Genomic DNA, 17,740 nt, shown 5'->3' with positions numbered 1-17,740 from the left:
GGAGTTTTCTGTGTTGGGAATTTTTAAATGACTGATACAGTGTCTTTACTCATTATTGGTCTGTTCCTACTTTCTATTTCTTCCTGATTCAGTCATGGTAGGTTGTGTGTTTCTAGAAATGTATCCATTTCTTTTAGGTTGTATAATCCATTGGCATATAATTGTTCATAGTAGTCTCTTATGATTCTATGTATTTCTGTAGTATCAGTTGTAATGTCTTCTCTTTTCATTTCTAATTTTATTTATTTGACTCTTCTTTTTTTTCCTGAGTCTAACTAAAGGTTTGTCAATGTTGTTTATCTTTTTGAAGAAACATTTTGTAGTTTCCTTGATCCTTTCTATTGTTTTTCTGGTTTCTATTTCATTTATTTGCATCCTGATACTTACTATTTCCTTAGTTCTGCTAACTTTGGGCTTAATTTTTTCTTCTTTTTCTAGTTCCTTGAGGTCTAAAGTTAGGTTGTTTACTTGAGATTTTTCTAACATCTTAATGTATTTATTGCTATAAACTTTCCACCCAGATCTGCTTTTGCTGCATGCCATGATATTTGATATGTTGTGTTTTCATTTTCATTTGTTTTGAGATATTTTTTATTTCCTTTTTGATTTCTTCTTTGACACAATGGTTGTTTAGACGTGTGTTTACTTTCCACATGTTTGTAGATCTTCTCATCTTCCTCTTGTTGTGGACTTCTAGTTTCATACCAATTGTGGTCACAGAAGATAGCTGATATGATTTCAGTCTTCTTAAGTTTGCTAAGATTTGTTTTGTGACCTATATCATATGATCCAGCCTGAATGTTCTATGTGCACTTGAGAAGAATGTGTCTTCTGCTACTGTTGGATGGAATATTCTATATGTGTCTATTAAATCCATTTGTTCTAAGGTGTGGTTCAAGTCCAACGTTTCTTTGTTGATTTTCTGTCAAGACAATCTATCCATTGCTGATAGTGGGGTATTGAAATTCCTGCAATTACTGCATTGTTGTCTGTTTGTTCCTTAATATCTATTATTACATACTTGTATATTTCAGTGATCAGGTTTTGGGAACGTAGATATTATTTATTGTTATATCTTCTTGATGTAGTGACCCCTTTACTGACCTTCTTTGTCTCTTCTTACCTTTTTTGGCTTGAAGTGTGTTTTGTCTGATACAAGGATGGCTATACCCACCTTCTTTTCGTTTCTATTTGCTTGGAATATCATCTTCCATCCTTTCACTTTGAGCCTATGTGCCTTTAGAGCTGAAATGAGTCTTCTGTAGAGAGCATAGAGTTGGACCTTATTTTTTCAGCCATCCACCCACTATGTGCCTTTTGATCAGTGAGTTCAATCTGCTTACATTTAGGGGTGATTATTGATATGTAAGAATTTACTATTGCCATTTTATCTTTTGCCTTCTGCTTATTTTGTCTCTCTGTTGTTCCTTTTTTCTTCTCTTTCTGTTTGCCCTTATAAGTTGGTGGTTTTCCATGGTGATTTGCTCACTCTCCCCTTTTTTATGTTTATGTTTCTGCTCTAGATTTTTGCTTGTGGTTACCATGAAGTTTACATAAAACATCCTACAGGTAAAATAGCCCCTTTCCTGCTGATGCCAGTTTATCTTCATTCACCTATAAAGGTTTCATCTGCTTACTCTTCCCCTTTTCTATTTTTAATGTTAGAAATGATCTCTATGCTGTGATTTCATTACCAAGTTGTACTATCTATAGCTATTTTTAATGCTCTTTTCCTTTAACCATTATATTATAGTTAAGAATTTAATATACTGTTCTAGAAAAGATTTACAGTATTCTAATTATGAGTATTTATCATCTTAATCAGAGTTTTGTGTACTTTTGTCTTTTTGTTTCAGCTTGAAGAGCTCCTTTCAACATTTCTCATAAGGCAGGTCTAGTGGTGGTAAACTCCCTCAGCTTTAGTTTGTCTGGGAAAGGCTTTAATTCTCCTTTATATCTGAAGGATAACTGCCACATATTCTTAGATGGAAATTTTTCTCTTTCAATATTTTGAATATGTCATTCCACTATCTATCTCCTGACCTTCAAAGTTTCTGCTGAGAAATCTACTGTAGCCTAATGGGGGTACCTCTGTAGGTTGCTGTCTTTTTTTTTTTTTTTCCCCCTGGCTGCCTTTAAAATTGCTTCTTTATAATTGAATTTTGACAGGTTCATTAAAATGTGTTTTGGAGGTCTTTCTGTGATGAGATAACAAGATATTCTGTTAGCTTCGTGGATCTGTATATTCATCCCTTCCCCAGATTTGGGAATTTCTCAGCTATTATTTCTTTAAATAAACTCTGTCCCCTTCCCACTCTCTTCTCCTTCTGGGATGCCCATTATTCTTACGTTTCCCTTTCCAATAGAATCAGATATTTCTCATAGGCTTCACTTTTTAAAAATCTTAGCTCTCTCTTTTCTTCCACCTGAATTATTTCTATATTTCTATCCTTGAGCTTGCTAATTCCTCTTCTACCTGATTTGCTCTATTTCCAGTGCATTGTAATGCATTCTTTATCTCATTTATTGAGTTCTTCAGCTCCCGAAATCTGTCTGATTCTTTTTTAGAATTTTAATCTCTTTGGTAAAGTATTCCTTCTGCTTGTTATTTTCATTCCTAATATCATTGCATTGCCTTTATGAGTTTTCTATTGAATTTCTTCATAACAGCTATTTAAAACTCTTTATCAGTTAGATAACAATATTCCATACCTTTGGGTTTGGCTACTGGAAAATTGTCTTGCTTTTTTTTGCGATACCCTATTACCATGATTCCCTAAATAAAAAATGGAACACCATTTTTATTTAGGTAAGACTTTGTTTACTTTGATCCTAAGAATGCAACAGGGTGGCAGTTAGGAGCCTTCCTTTCCAGAAGGTGGCGCTATGGCACAAGTTTTTGGTTTCTCTTACCAGTGTTAACTAGCGGCTTCTAAGATTGGGAACCCACACAGTTAAAACAAAACAAAACAAAAACAACAACAACAAAAACAACGCGTGGTGGCAGAATGTGGGCGCAGGGGGGAGGTGTGTGTACTTAGCACTTGGGGCTTTGTGGGTGTCCATGGCCTGGTAGAGGTATCCTCAAGTTGGGATGGGGGTGGTGTCCCAGGGGTCCTTGGGTGGCTGGTCCCCTTGCCTCCAGGGGCAGACAGCAGGAGACATTTTACTTCAGTTCTCTTTGTCTGTCTACTTACCTTTCCTTTCCCTCTGCCCATTCACTGCAGTCTCTCCTCAGAGAGAGCAACTGGTCCCGCCAGCTGTAACACACGTGGCTGGGCAGACTTCCAGTCACTGCCTTCATCCTCCAGCTCCTCTGCCAGAAAGGTGGTGCTGGCTCACTGCCAGAACAGCAGCCGCCTTCTGTGCTGTCACAGCCTCCTGCCACCAGCTCTGCAGCCACTTATCTCAATCCCTGCTACCTACTCCATGGTCCAATCCACCCACTTTGGATGCACAGGTGGATGGACCTCTTGGATGTCGTTGTATGCTGTGGATAGGTGCTTTTTTTTTTTTTTTTTCTGGTTATGGACGTCCTAATAGTTGTAAATCAAAGGAGAGAGAGAAAAAAGGAACGATTCACACTATCATGATACTGACGTCACCCCAAAACTGCATATTTCATTGCTCTGTGACTATTTCAACAATTTGAGTAAGTTGTGTGGCATATTAGACTTTGCCCCTTAAATGGATATTTCAGATTTATATACAAGCAAGGAAGTTTTCCAGTTAATGAGCTATGGATAGTGAAAGTCTTTTTAAACTAAATATTTAAAGTAATATCAATACTAATATGAGTCAACAGCTGAGTTTCCCAAGTGCATCTTTCTGGGCACTAGCGTGATAGGGCTTCAGATTTTTGAAAGTATGTCTTTTACGCTGCCCAACTCTCCAATTCTGGTGTAATAACCACAGAACCTAATACAGATACCAGGGCTACTCATATGAAAACTGCAATTTAGTGCACACTCCTGGTGGCCACGTTGAGGGTCTCTCCTGGCACAGTTGAGGTTTTCATCCACTGCAGAGATCTCTCAGCTCCTGTCCCGAGCGTTGTACATTTCCTTCTCTGAAGAACAGAATGTGTCTGCCTTAAGTACACAAATAAATCCTCTCACTAAATCAGAATTTCAGGGGCACGGATGGGGAATTGCCCCTTGGGTATCAGTGTCTGAAAAACTGCTGTGTCTATTTCTCCCCTGAATTTCATTGCACAAAATTATACAATCTTGATAAATCTAGACGTGTTACTTCTAACACAGACATGTTCTCATCTTTCCATTTGTGAATTATTTTTGAAAAATATCTGAGTGTGTTGGATTGCTGAATTTTACTGACATGCCCTGTTTAAGCAGGAATGAGAATGCCTTCTGAAATGAATACTTCATTGGCAGTCCCTTCCTATTAGTGAGAACCCCTCTTCTCTATCTATATTTTCCTGGGTCCCACTATCACATACCTACCCCACACCCAGCCTGGAAATTAAGACCGCATGATTTTTCTGTTAGGATGAACTTGGCTGTTTCAATGTTTTAAGCTCAATATATGTCAGGGTTGAAATATAACTTAGATATGGAGATTTAAGAAAGTTGCTCTCGGACTTGTGATCAATTTAATTCAGCAAACATTTATCAAATGCTTACCATGTGCCAGGCACTGTGATGGAAGCTGAAGAAATAAAGATAAATAGTGGTTCTTTAAAAAAAAAAAAAGTGCTGTTCCTGTATGAGAAGCAGTATGATTCATTAAACTGGCACAAGTTATAATTTTAGAAACACTCCCACCACTGGGAATCTGTTCCTCTTGTCGAATATAATTTTTCAGCAGTCATGAGTGAATAATAATTGGGATAATTAAAATTGACCTTTAAAACTGGTCTAAATCCTTGTCTGCTTAGGGTGCTGAAGCAGGACAATCCATGAAAAACTACAGCCATTCTCCCTCCAGATATTTGATTCCTCTGAAGGCTGGTAGAGTCACACACCCTTGCACAATTTTAAAACCATGAAGGGATAGAACTAAGTTTTATAAATGGGCTCCAGGATGTATAACTGGGGAAAAAAAACCCTGAAAGTTTCTCTTCTTTCTCAGTAAGTTATTTAAATCATAGCACTTATTTTTAAGTGAATACTCAGGGTAGTTGATAAAGAGAAAGCCCCCCTGCCCTTTTTTAAAAATAAACTTTATTTTTTGAGCAGTTTTAGGTTTATGTAAAATTGAGCAGAAAGTACAGAGATTTCCCATATACCCCCTTCCCTCACACATGCTTAGCCTCTGCCATTACCAGCATCCTTCTGCAGAGTGGTGTTGATACTTTTTTTAGTTTACAATTGGTGAACCTGTGCTGACACATGATAGTCAGCCCAAGTTCATAGTTGATGTTTCACTCTCGGTGTTGTACATTCTGTGGGTTTGGACAAATGTATAATGACATGTATCCAGCATTATATTATTGTACAGAATAGTTTCACTGCTCTTAAAATCCCTTGTGTTCCTCTTATTCATTCCTCTCTCCCATCTAAACACTGGCAACCACGGATCATTTTACTGGCTTCACACTTCTGTTTTTTCCAGAATATCATATAGCTAGAATCGTATGGTATGTAGCCTTTAAAGACTGGCTTCTTTCACTTAGTAATATGCATTTGGGTTTCTTCTGTGTCTTTTCATGGCTTGATGGATCATTTCTTTTTATTACTAATGTTCCACTATATGGATGTACCACAGTTTGTTTATCCATTCCCTACTAAAGGTGTCTTGGTTGCTTCCAAGTGTTGGCGTTTAATGACTAAAGCTGCTATAAACATTTTTGTGCCTGTTTTTGTGTAGACATAAGTTTTCAACCCCTTTGGGTAAATACCAAGGAACAGATTTTGGATTGCATGTAGGAATATGTTTAGTTTTGTAAGAACCGGCCAAACAGTCTTCCAAAAAGGCTGCACCATTTTGCATTCCCACCACCAATGAGAGTTCCTGTTGCTCTACATCCTTGCCAGCATTTGGTGTCATTAGTGTTCCAGATTTTGACCATTTTCATAGGAGTGTAGTGGTATCTCATTGTTGTTTTAATGTGCATTTCTCTGAAGACATATGATGTGGAGCATCTTTTCATATGCTTCTTTCTCATCTGTGTATCTTCTTCGGTGAAGTGTCTGTTAAAGTCAGCTTCGGACCATTTTTTAATTGGAGTTGTTTGTTTTCTTATTGGTAAGTTTGAGTTCTTTGCATATTTTGGATCAAAGTCATTTGTTCGATGTGTATTTTGCAAATATTTTCTCCCATCCTATGGCTTGTGTTTTCATTCTCTTGACTGTCTTTTGCAGGGCAGAACTTTTTAATTTTAATAAAGTCCATCTTATCAGTTCTTTTCTTCATGGATCGTGGCTTTGTATCTACAAAGTCTTTGCAGAACACAAGTTCATCTAGATTTTCTCCTATGTTATCTTCAAGGAGTTTTATAGTTTTGTGCTTTACAGTTAGATCTGTGAACCATTTTGAATTAATTTTTGTGAGGGGTAAAATGTCTGTGTCTAGATTCATGTTTTTGCTTATGGAAGTCCATTTGTTCCATTACCACTTATTGAAAAGACTATCTTTGGTCTATTGTATTGCCTTCGCTACTTTGTCAAAGGTCAATTGATTATATTTGTGTAGGTCTACTTCAGGGCTCTCTGTTCTGTTTCACTGATCTATTTGCCAGTTCTTTTGCCAATACACTGTCTTAATTACTGTACCTTTATGGTAAGTCTTGAAATCAGGTAGTGTCATTCCTACCACTCTGTTCTTCTTCAATATTGTTTTGGCCATTCTGGGTCTTTTGCTTCACCACATAAACTTTAGAATCAGTTTGTTGATATCCACAAAATAACTTGCTTGAATTTTGATTGAGATTGCCTTGAATCTATAGATCAAATTGGGAAAAACTGAAATCTTGACAATATTGAGTATTGTCCATGAACATGGAGTATCTCTCCATTTATTTAGTTCTTCCTCGATTAATTGCTCAGAGTTTTGTAGTTTTCCTCATATAGATCTCATGCATATTTTGTTAGATTTATACCTAAGTATTTTATATTTCTTAGGTGCTAATGTAAATAGCATAGTGTTTCAGATTCCTAATTCCACTTGATCATTGCTAGTATATAGAAAAACAATTGACTTTTGTATTTTAACCTTGTATCCTGTGACCTTGCTATAACCACTTATTAGTTCCAGGAGTTTTTGCATAGATGATCTTGTCATCCATAACAAAGACATTTCTTTCCTAATCTGTATCCCTTCTATTTCCTTTTCTTGTCTAATTGCATTAACTAAGACTTCTAGTAGGATGTGGAAAAGGAGTGGTGAGAGGGAAAATCTTTGCCTAGTCTTGATCTTAGTGGGGAAAGTTTCCAGTTTCTCACCATTAAGTGTGGTGTTAGCTGTAAGTTTTCGGTAGATATTCTTTATCAATTTGTGAAAGTTCAACTCTATTCCTAGTTTACCAAGAGTTTTTACCATGGATGGGTGTTGGATTTTGTCAGATGCTTTTCTTCATCTATCGATAGCACCATGTGATTTTTCTTTGTTAGCTTGTGGATGTGATGGATTACATAAACTGATTTTTGAATGTTGAACCAGCCCTGAATACCTGGGACAAATTCCACTTGTTTCGGTATGTAATTCTTCTTCTATTTTTTAAAAATCTGTTAAAATTTTTATTTTATTTTACTTTATTATTTTGTTTTTGGCCACACCGTGTGGCTTGTGGGATCCTAGTTCCCTCACCAGGGATTGAACCCGGGCCCCCTGCAGTGGAAGCATGGAGTCCTAACCACTGGACTGCCAGGGAATTCCCTGTAATTCTTCTTATACATTGTTGGATTTGATGGCTAATATTTTGTTGAGGATTTTGCATCTGTGTTCGTGAGAAATATTGGTCTGTAGGTTTCATTTCTTGTAATATCTGTGATTGGTTTTGGTATTATGGTACTATTAGCCTCATAGAATAAGTTAAAAAGTATTCCTCTGTTTCTATCTTCTAAAAGGGATTATGGAGACATGGCATGATTTCTTCCTTAAATGTTTGGCAGAATTCACCAGGGAAGCCCTCTGGACTTTGTGCTTTCTGTTTTGGAAGGTTATTATTATATTATTAAAATAATTATTTGAATTATTGTTTTAAATTTTTTAATAGATATTTGTCTTTCTCCGTCTGACTTATTTCACTTAGTATGATAATCTCCAGGTCCATCCATGTTGCTGCAAATGGCATTATTTCATTCTTTTTAATGGCTGAGTAATATCCCATTGTATATAGGTAGCACATCTTCTTTATCCATTCATCTGTCCTCAACAAAATACTAGCAATGCAAATCCAACAATACATTAAAAGGATCATACACTATGATCAAGTGGGATTTATCCTAGGGATGCCAGGATTTTTCAGTATCGGCAAATCAATGGCTGTGATACACCACCACAAGTTAAAGAATAAAAACCATATGATCATCTCAATAGATGCAGAAAAAGCTTTTGACAAAAATTCAACACCTATTTATGATTAAAGACTCTCCAGAAAGGGTCCTAGAGGGAACATATTTCAAAATAATATAGACCATATACAACTAACCTACAGCTAACATCATACTCAACAGTGAAAATCTAAAAGCATGTCCTCTAAGATCAGGAGCAAGACAAGGATGTCCACTCTCACCACTTTTATTCAACATAGTTTTGGAAGTCCTAGCTGTGTCAAACAGAGAAGAAAAAGAAAAGGAATCTAAATTGGAAAAGAAAGAAGTAAAACTGTCACTGTTTGCAGATGATATGATATTAGACATAGAAAATCCTACAGGTGCTACCAGATAACTACTAGAGCTCATCAATGAATTCAGTAAAGTGACATTTTCTTTGCTGAGGAATTTTTAGTCTACTTTAGAACATAATGCATATTGAAAAGATGCCATTTATATACAGTTGTGTATAAGCTGGATTTGAAAGTTCTGAAGAAACTAAGAGCATGCATCACCAAGGAGCTGTAGTAATCCAAAGAGGTTTGTCTGGGTCTGTTTTTTATTTATGGAGGGGGTAGATTTAAGTAGTTTTAGGAGGAGGTCAAGGGTCTGGAAAACACTCAGATAGTGTCACTTAGATTGAGAGGATTATGTTTTCCCCAGCTATGGGAAGTTCCAAATTTCTAAGATTTTACCTGGAGAAAAGAATATATATATAATTTTTAAAAACAGAAGCTGAAATATTGTTTAATAATTTCAGTATAAAGCTGTTCTGTTGGCAGGACAAACAATAGGCCATTGATTAAAATGATGTTACAATAGGTACAACTACTGAGACAATGTTTGCTCATTTAATACATAAGAACGTATTATAGAAGCATGCACACAGGGATGTGCCGAGCACTCTGATCTGAATCATACATAAATCATGAACAATTACGGTGTGTCTGTATTTTCTATAAGACACGTTACAACGGATCCTCAGTTTCCCTTTAGAGTTCCTAAGCTTTTCTGAGAACATTTGAGCTTCTGAGTACATTTGCACTTTTGAAGGAATAAGTGCATTTCAAAACTGAGATTATTTCATAGAATAATTTCTTATTAATATGAGTGTTATTATGAAGAGAAATAAACTTACTTTAGCCTATTTAACTGTAATATTATCTGCCTATTTTCATTTGTTAATTCTTACAAGATTATTACTTGTACTCACCTCATTTTCCCCCTAAGTGGTAAATAGTTGTACTTTTCAGTTGTTTTGCCATCTCGTTTGTTAAAAACAATTATTTATGAATAATTGTTGTAGCTTTGAAGCATTTCAGGATTCATCTTTTTTTTTTGGATAGAAATAGTATGTATCAGACTATTGATAAGAATAATATTCAGTGGAAATCAAATATTTTTTAATGATTCCAGAAAAAGAAAATGAAGTTGTGTCTTAACAATTTTGGCTCCAGGAATCGTAGTATAAAATATAGACATTTCAGATGGAAAACAATGGTTAAGGAGATTTTTGGATGGCATCTGAGACTTCACCTAACTTGAATGTAATTTAGTTAAAACCACAGTGAATGTACTGAAAACACTGTCCAAACACAGAGCTGCTCTTTTCCAAGTACCTTATTGGACATGGTCACGTTTTTTGATCACGTGCATTCTCAAATTTGACTGTGTGGAAGTGAATTGGAACAACCAATTAGGGTTGTAAAGAAAATGATCACTTTTAAAATTGTTTCTCAAAGGCAAAGATGACTTCATAAGAGCGAGTACATCTTACTCTTTTTTTTTTTTTTAAAGACTAAGATTCATATGCCTTCTTTTGAGGAAAGAATAAAAAATGAGAATATGGCTTGGAACGTTGAATGCTGCCTTCTATATCTCTCTATAGGGAAAACGTCCTTATAGAATATTTTGAAGAAGCTTATGTGATGACTTGTCTTACCATACTGAAAATAATAAAAGCAAACACTATTAATCCTCATAGAAACCCTATGAATTGTGTGATTCCCCTTTGTCCAGTTGTGTGATTCAGTTGTGTGACATCCTCATTGTACAGATGAGGTAACTGAGGCTTAGGGAGGGCCAGTGACTTCCCAAGAGTAGGCAGCTTGGTAAATGTCATGCCCACACCCTGTCTGGCTCCAGAATCTACACTTGGTCCTCACTGTTTCCAACCCAGAAAGGAGAGACCCCAATACGGTGAGATGAGAAAGATGTGAGCAGAGGGGACTGAGTGGGGAGCGTCTGGGGAGACTCAGAAAGGAAGGCGTGCTGGGGGTGGTGGGGGAGGCTGGGAAAGGAGCAGGCTTCCCAAGCTAAACAGTTGATGGAGATAATCTTCACTTACCCTCCACCAGCTCTGTGACTTTGAGCAGGTTACTTAGATCCCTGGGACCCCTTTACCTAAAGGGGGAATGATGCAGGCCTGGTCTGCTCAACAGGCAGAGAAATTGTCCCCTGAGAAATTGTCACGTTAACATTCGAGTTAGCACAGCTGACTGTGGATTGTGGATAATCCCAATCTTCTGGAATTTTCTGAATGGCTAATAATGCCCCAGTAATGTCTCAACAGCTTTGTACTTGCAGTGCACACACTCACAACGGGTGTTTCTTTGCTCTTCCTTGTGCCAAGGACCCTTCGGGCACTTTGCTGAAGCCTGACCCCTTCTCACAGCAATGCTTGTAAATGCATAAAATGTATACATAGGGTTACAAAGTAAATAGTTATATTGAAATGCTGATATCAATGTACTAGAAATTGTAACATAGTGGTTTCTTAGTTATTAGCGCATTAAAAAACAAGATCTAGTGGTGACTTTAATAAATACTGTTATTTTGAAGTAAAGGGGACCATAAACAATATTTCTAGATGTCTTGGACAACGATTGCTATTAAAATATCTGTAACTTATGTTGGTAACATATGCACGGGCACTGGTGAATATAGTCTAGTTTGTCTACATTTGTGACTGAAGAATATGCTAAATTTTAGCTAGAGGTTAGTGAAAATAAAGATGTAATTTTTTTCTATTCATCTCAACAGACCCCCTATATCATATTTGTACCACACGTTAAGAACCCCTGAGCTGTGTGGTTCACTGCTTCAAGTTCTGTGAAAAACCCTCCTGAGCTTTGATTGAACTTCTAATGAATCTTTAGATCAAGCTAGGGAAAACCAGTACCTTAAAAGTAGTCTTCCTATTTGCAATCATTGTAGTCTGAATTTATGTAGTTTTTCTTTAATGTCTTTCAATACAATTTTTATAATAATCTCCATAAATGTCCTGCAAATTCTGTAAGATTCATTCTTAGATACTTTATATGTTTTGTTAGTATTTGCTATCCTATTTAATTTAATTTCTAACTATGGATAAGTTTAGAAATACTATCAGCTTTTGTATAATGAATTGTTAAGCTAGCCAATGACTTTCAGAATTTCTACCTCCATAATCATATCATCTGGAAACGATAACGGTTGCTCTTTTTTATCCAATTTTGTGCTTTTAATTTTTAAATTTTCTCTTACGTACTGATAGGACTTTCAGTGCAATGTTCAATAGAAACGGTGGTGTCTGTGAAAGTGTTCTTTCTGATTTTCAAGGAAATACTTTTAATATTTTCCCATTTAGGAGTGACGTGCTGGAACCAATTTTTAGCAGCTAGCAAGAGCCAATCATTAACTTTTCATGAATTTTGCATGAAAATACAATCATTATTAAAAATTAAATTATATAAACATAATTAATTAAATCATATTAAAACAAAAGTAATACATTCTGAAAACTCACCACTTCCTACTTTATTTTATGTCATCTTGCTGTTATCAGTGCTCTTGAGGTTATTTACATACCTTGTGTCTGCGTGGTGAAAATACTATATAATGATTCTTTTTCCAACTTCCTGGTCAGTGACATCACGCTGCTAGCTTTGAATTGGCCATGGTACGAGTATTTACACCATGGAAAGTGGCAAATGCTACCAATCAGGGTTTTTAATTTTCCTTAAGAGCCTGTTGTTCAACGTTTACTAACACACCTCTGATCAAGACTGATGTTTGCCACAGGCTCTAGCATTTTCCTAGCCTGTTAACTAAAAAGAAAGGAAACTAAGGAAGAAGAAAAGGGAGGGTGGCAGGGAAATAGGAAGGAAAGGAAAGTAAAAGAGAAGGAAGAAGAGAGGAAGAGAGGACAGGAAAGCTTTAAGCAGTGTATTAACCCGCACGTGGTGTTTCCCCCCAGATAGCTGTGACGCTCCTCTGGCGTCTGCCCTGCCCCGGGCTTCCTTCAGCAGCTCCTCAGAGCGGTCCAGCAGCCACGGCCCTGGCTTCGCAAGCCTTAATCGCAGAGACGGTGAGTCTGCAGCTGTCTTCTTGTCAATCCACCCTGATTCTTTCCCAGAGAGAATTATTTTCATTTTTAGTTCATATTCCTTCTTATAGGTCAAAACTTAATGATATTGAGTTTAATGAAACTGAAGAAAGCAGCAGGTTCATCATATCTGCTAGTATTCCTCTGCTAGCTTTCTTCTTGCTTATGATCCATTTTTTGGTTTGTTTTGATATCTTCCTTCCGTATTGATTGCCAGCAAATGATCATCAATAAGATTTATGAGAAGGGAATTATTGGAGTCTAGATTTTTTCCAGGGTTATCATCCCTTTTTAGTTTTAGGACCGGCGACAGAAGGGTGACTAGTCAAGTGCGCTGGTCATGAATAAGTACAACAACACAAGAAGGAGCCAGTGCTGCAGCCACTGGGGAAGCCTGATGTTTGCAAGATGTGAAGCTGCCAAAGGATGTCATGGGAAAATGACTCCATTCCCAGGACTTGGCCTGGGAGGAGACCAGGTGAAGGCTGCTACTGAAAATAAAGATTCCCTTCCTATTAGTGGGAAGGGAGTTAATGACTTACTTTTTGGAAAGATCCGTTTTTGCTACTTGAATGTTGTCGAGTGAATTACCTCTTCTATTGCACAAATACTAATTCAGTGGATTAAATAAGTGAATACATACACTTCAAATTCAAATGCTTTGCTACTTTTTTTGATTAACTTTTATTGGAGTATGGTTGCTTGACAATGTTGTGTTAGCCTCCACTGCACAACAAAATGAATCAGCCGTACCCATACAGATATCCCCTCCCTTTTGGACTTCCCTCCCATTTAGGTCACCACAGTGCATTAGGTAGAGCTCCCTGTGCTATACAGTATGTTCCCATCAGTTGTCTATTTTATACATAGTATCAATAATGTATATATGTCAATCCCAGTCTCCTAATTCCTCCCACCCCACCCCTTTCCCCCTTGGTATCCATACACTTGTTCTCTACGTCTGTGTCTCTATTTCTGCTTTTGTTTTGCTACTGTTTTAAGGGATAGATTTTTTAAATGAAAGATGAATTCAGAAAGTAAAAGTTAAAATTAACTGTGTCCCATGTAAACGCACTGCTGTAAATTCTGGAGATACTACTAAGGAATTGAGTGTTTTCCTCCCTTTCTTTGACATTTCTAAGATCAGAGTTAAAGTCTAGCTTGAACTTTACTGTGTCCTTAAGGATCAAATTTGGGAACCTAGTAAGGGATCAAATAGATTGGCAGGGAAGGGTAAGAACACAGGTGAAGAAATTCAATGAGCTCAGGATGGGAAGGCATGTCCATTAATTGTCCACCTTCATGGTCTTTTCCCAGGAAAAAGCATTTTGTGGCCAGATATTTACTCCTCAAAGCATCATTCATAATCATTTTTAGCACCCCAGTAAAAATATATTCTCATTGAAACCAGATTTCAATGAGATCAGTTATCAAATTACCCATTTTCGGTCTGGTGGTTATTCTAATATCAGCTTAACATCTAAACTTTCCAGTGGTTTCCCTAAAATTGTAAAAACTAAATAAGCCATATTTAATTAGTTTAAAGTGGCCCGAGGGGCTTGTGTGTTGTGTTTCTAATTTGCATGTGTAGAGTATCTTTATGATTCAGGCCTCCAGTGCTATCAATATAGTGGCACTGGGAAGTTTATAAACATTAGAAGGGAAAATCCTGAAGCTTAAGATGAACTTATTTCCATTATATTTAATTAAAAAACTAATAACTCAGAATATTATAAGCCATCATTATAAAATGGTAAGTACAAAGCTTATCTTTTATATTTAAACTACTCTCTTTGCAAATTTAAATTAATTATTTTAAGAGTGGCAATCAACTGATGAGGGTTTTTTTTTCATGGTTGTTGCTACTCTGATTGCATATAGTGTACATTTCACTAAATATCCCTAGATATTACCACCTGATTTCAGACCCATTTCTAAAGCATGCTTTAGACAGCACAATTTATCAATATTCCTTCTGAAGGATTATCTATATGTGTTTTCTGTTAAAAGCCAGCATCCCAGAGTCTTTATTGACATTTCCTTTGCCTTGGTAAATGCTGGAGAACATATTAGTTCACTTTAGTTTAGATGATTATGATGTAAAATGTGGATAGTATGAAATGTGGATGAATATAATGAGGGCGATGATTCTTCATATATAGTAGTTTTAGCTTTTTGGAATATTTTGTGTATGATCTAGTGAGGAAAATCATGTTCGACTCCCTGATTGTATGGTTAAAATTTCCTTGGTCTGTGTTGTGGTATTTGGAAGTTTTAAAGAAGGTGGTCTGTCTTACACCCCTAGTTTCTTATTTTGCCCATAAGGCATTGCGCTTCTAGAATGTTCATTAAGAATTAGAAATGTCTCAAATATCACAGCTTCCACCAAGAACTTTATACATAGCAGCTGATCAATTCATCTACCTGATACATAAAGGTAGTAAGAGAATAGTCTATACATAATTTTTGATTGTATGTGTGTGCATATATATAAATTTGACCCACTGTATATAACCCCCCAAAGCCAAATAATTCAAACTTTAAGACATTTTATGATTTTAAAGTACTTCATTGATTCAACACATAACAAATGTTAATTAATTGACTAGAACTTATTGCACATTTCATGTTTTCTCTTTTACATATTTTTTACTTATGCAGTTTATGTATTTATTTTGTTTTCTATTAATTTATGAAAAGTAGTAAGATATTTCTTAGGAAAGACTTTGCAATAAATAGAAGAAAGAAGTCTATGAAGGATATTAAGAGGAATGAGCGGAGAAGTTAGGAGGGATCCAGGCGTTTCTAGGGACAGGTGGGCCAAAGCAGAGAGATGCAGACCTTGCATCTTTGAAAACCATGATTCCTGAGCATGTTACCACCTGTTTGCCAGTGTTTTCTGTGAGCTCCCTAATGGAAGTGTTGGTTATTGTAGAGATAGTAATGGGCTAGTATCATCACTCAACATTGGACTAAGTGCTCCTGGAGTTTACTTTTGAAATTTCTAGTCTGGTTCCTCTAGCATTCCCATTTTGAAGTCTGGGATTGGGTTCCAGATAATACATTTAACAAAGTATCCCCTCTGAGGTCATACACCTTACCTTTTTATACAGAGAAACACAAATTACTGGAAATGCCTGAATGTATAATTTTTCTGAACTGATGGATTTTTTTTAAGGGGTAAAACACAGACACGTACATGTATTCATATACCTATTCAAGAAAATTGATGCCATTAGATAAAAATGTAAAGTTCTTGAAGCTTTACATCTTTACAGTCAAATTGGGTTTGACTATTCATATTAGCTGAATTTGTTTCCATCAATATTAAATTGATATTTCCTAGAATTACAAGTGACCTAATATTTCTCATGTAAAATCAAGATTGCTGAAATCTGTGTATTCTAAATAAGAACATGCTATAATATTGACTTCATTTTTTTCTTCTCAAAAATCTCCTAAAGGAACTTTATGCAGTTTATTCAAGTTTATTCAAAACAAAAGTTAAAAAACCAAAACCAAAAGTAAAAAAACTACCTTAGAGTAAATCATGCTGGACTTTCATTCTAGATCTTGCATGTGAGAATAAACTTTTGTTTTTACAATTATTGTTACTGGAGGTGACCCTTCATGAAACTGGCTTTAGCATTTCAGATGCTGCTTTCCAACTCCGGATAACATGTTCTTTTTAGCCATGTGACGTGTTCTCTTTAGTCACCGCAGGCATGGTGGTGAGATAAGTGGTCTGGCCAGAGCTGATTGAGATTGATTAGGAGGAAGCGTACACACATTTTGTTCTCCTTTTTTGTTCCCCCAAAGTGCTTGCATAAACAATCATCCCCAGAAAGAGGGACAATTCCATTCATGTCCCAGATGCTGAAAATCACGCCCTCTAATGCGGCAAGCCACTCATCACTGACGGCACAAATGAGACTGCTTTAAATTTAACTTGATCAAAAATGGCATATCAGATTACTATATTGTGTATTGCAAACAGAAAGTAGATGGAGACAAGCTGAACTGACTGGATGTTTTCTTTTCTCTTTGTAATTCTTCACCTTTCCCGTACCGAGACGTTGATCATATTTCCTCACAACAGACTTATGTGTTGGTGGAGCCAGGAAAGATTTTGTCTAATGCTCCCAATACAATTGATGGCTGAGCATATTAGCAACAATTCTCAGCGTTAAGATATTTATTTCTCACTTTAGGAAGTACATTTACTAGTACAAGTTAATACTCCAGGTTTTAGCAGGAAATAAATACACATGATTAGATTAGCAGAAAATGCTTAGGCCTGGGCATCAGACACTAAATATTTTCTTATAACCTGGAACGTCTGATTATTTGGACTCTGCAATATCCCAAATAAGCTGTGATGTAAAATTCACTGTTTTTTACAAAGAAATGTTAGAAAATGGAAAGAGTGAATAATAATTTAAAATATCTAGACGTATATCAACTCCTGATATAAATCAGAATATTACTGAATACATCAAAAATGTTTGATGCAAATCTTATAATAATAAACTTGTCCCTCATATTTTTTCATAAAATCGTAGTTCTCCAGTCTTTCTATCTTTTATTCACAGGCTAGGTGCCTGGTAGAACTGGTCAGTATTCCCAAATACTAGTCTGAGCAATTCAGATGGCAATAAAAGGGCTTGCAAACCAGATTTTTATAAAGGCATATGAATGTACTGGGGAATTTTTGCCTCTGGATGTCAGATTTTTCATTCTGTTTATCTGTGCTTCCTAAAAGTTTTTAGACCTATTAGGACCAAGACACATTCTTTATCCGAATTTTCTTAACAAATGATCCTGCAGATGCAACTGTGGGTATTGAGTGCAGTGGACAGGCCAAATGTAATAGCATCCA

At 36.2% G+C, this 17,740-nt stretch overlaps 1 protein-coding gene across 1 annotated transcript in view; it reads left to right on the top strand.

The window, feature by feature from the left end:
- The window catches only part of LOC309633574 (uncharacterized protein), a 126,190-nt gene that overhangs the window by 56,014 nt on the left and 52,436 nt on the right, over window positions 1–17,740 (top strand). The window contains exon 3 of the mRNA XM_082402517.1: window positions 12,733–12,843. The gene's annotated coding sequence lies outside the window, so the exon portion shown is untranslated. The remainder of the gene's footprint in view (window positions 1–12,732; window positions 12,844–17,740) is intronic.

The sequence above is a fragment of the Balaenoptera borealis genome (assembly GCF_965194805.1).
Source record: "Balaenoptera borealis genome assembly, chromosome: 8".
NCBI lineage: Eukaryota > Metazoa > Chordata > Mammalia > Artiodactyla > Balaenopteridae > Balaenoptera > Balaenoptera borealis.
Note: the sequence above shows the minus strand (reverse complement) of the source record. Positions and strands in the feature narration are given on the sequence as shown.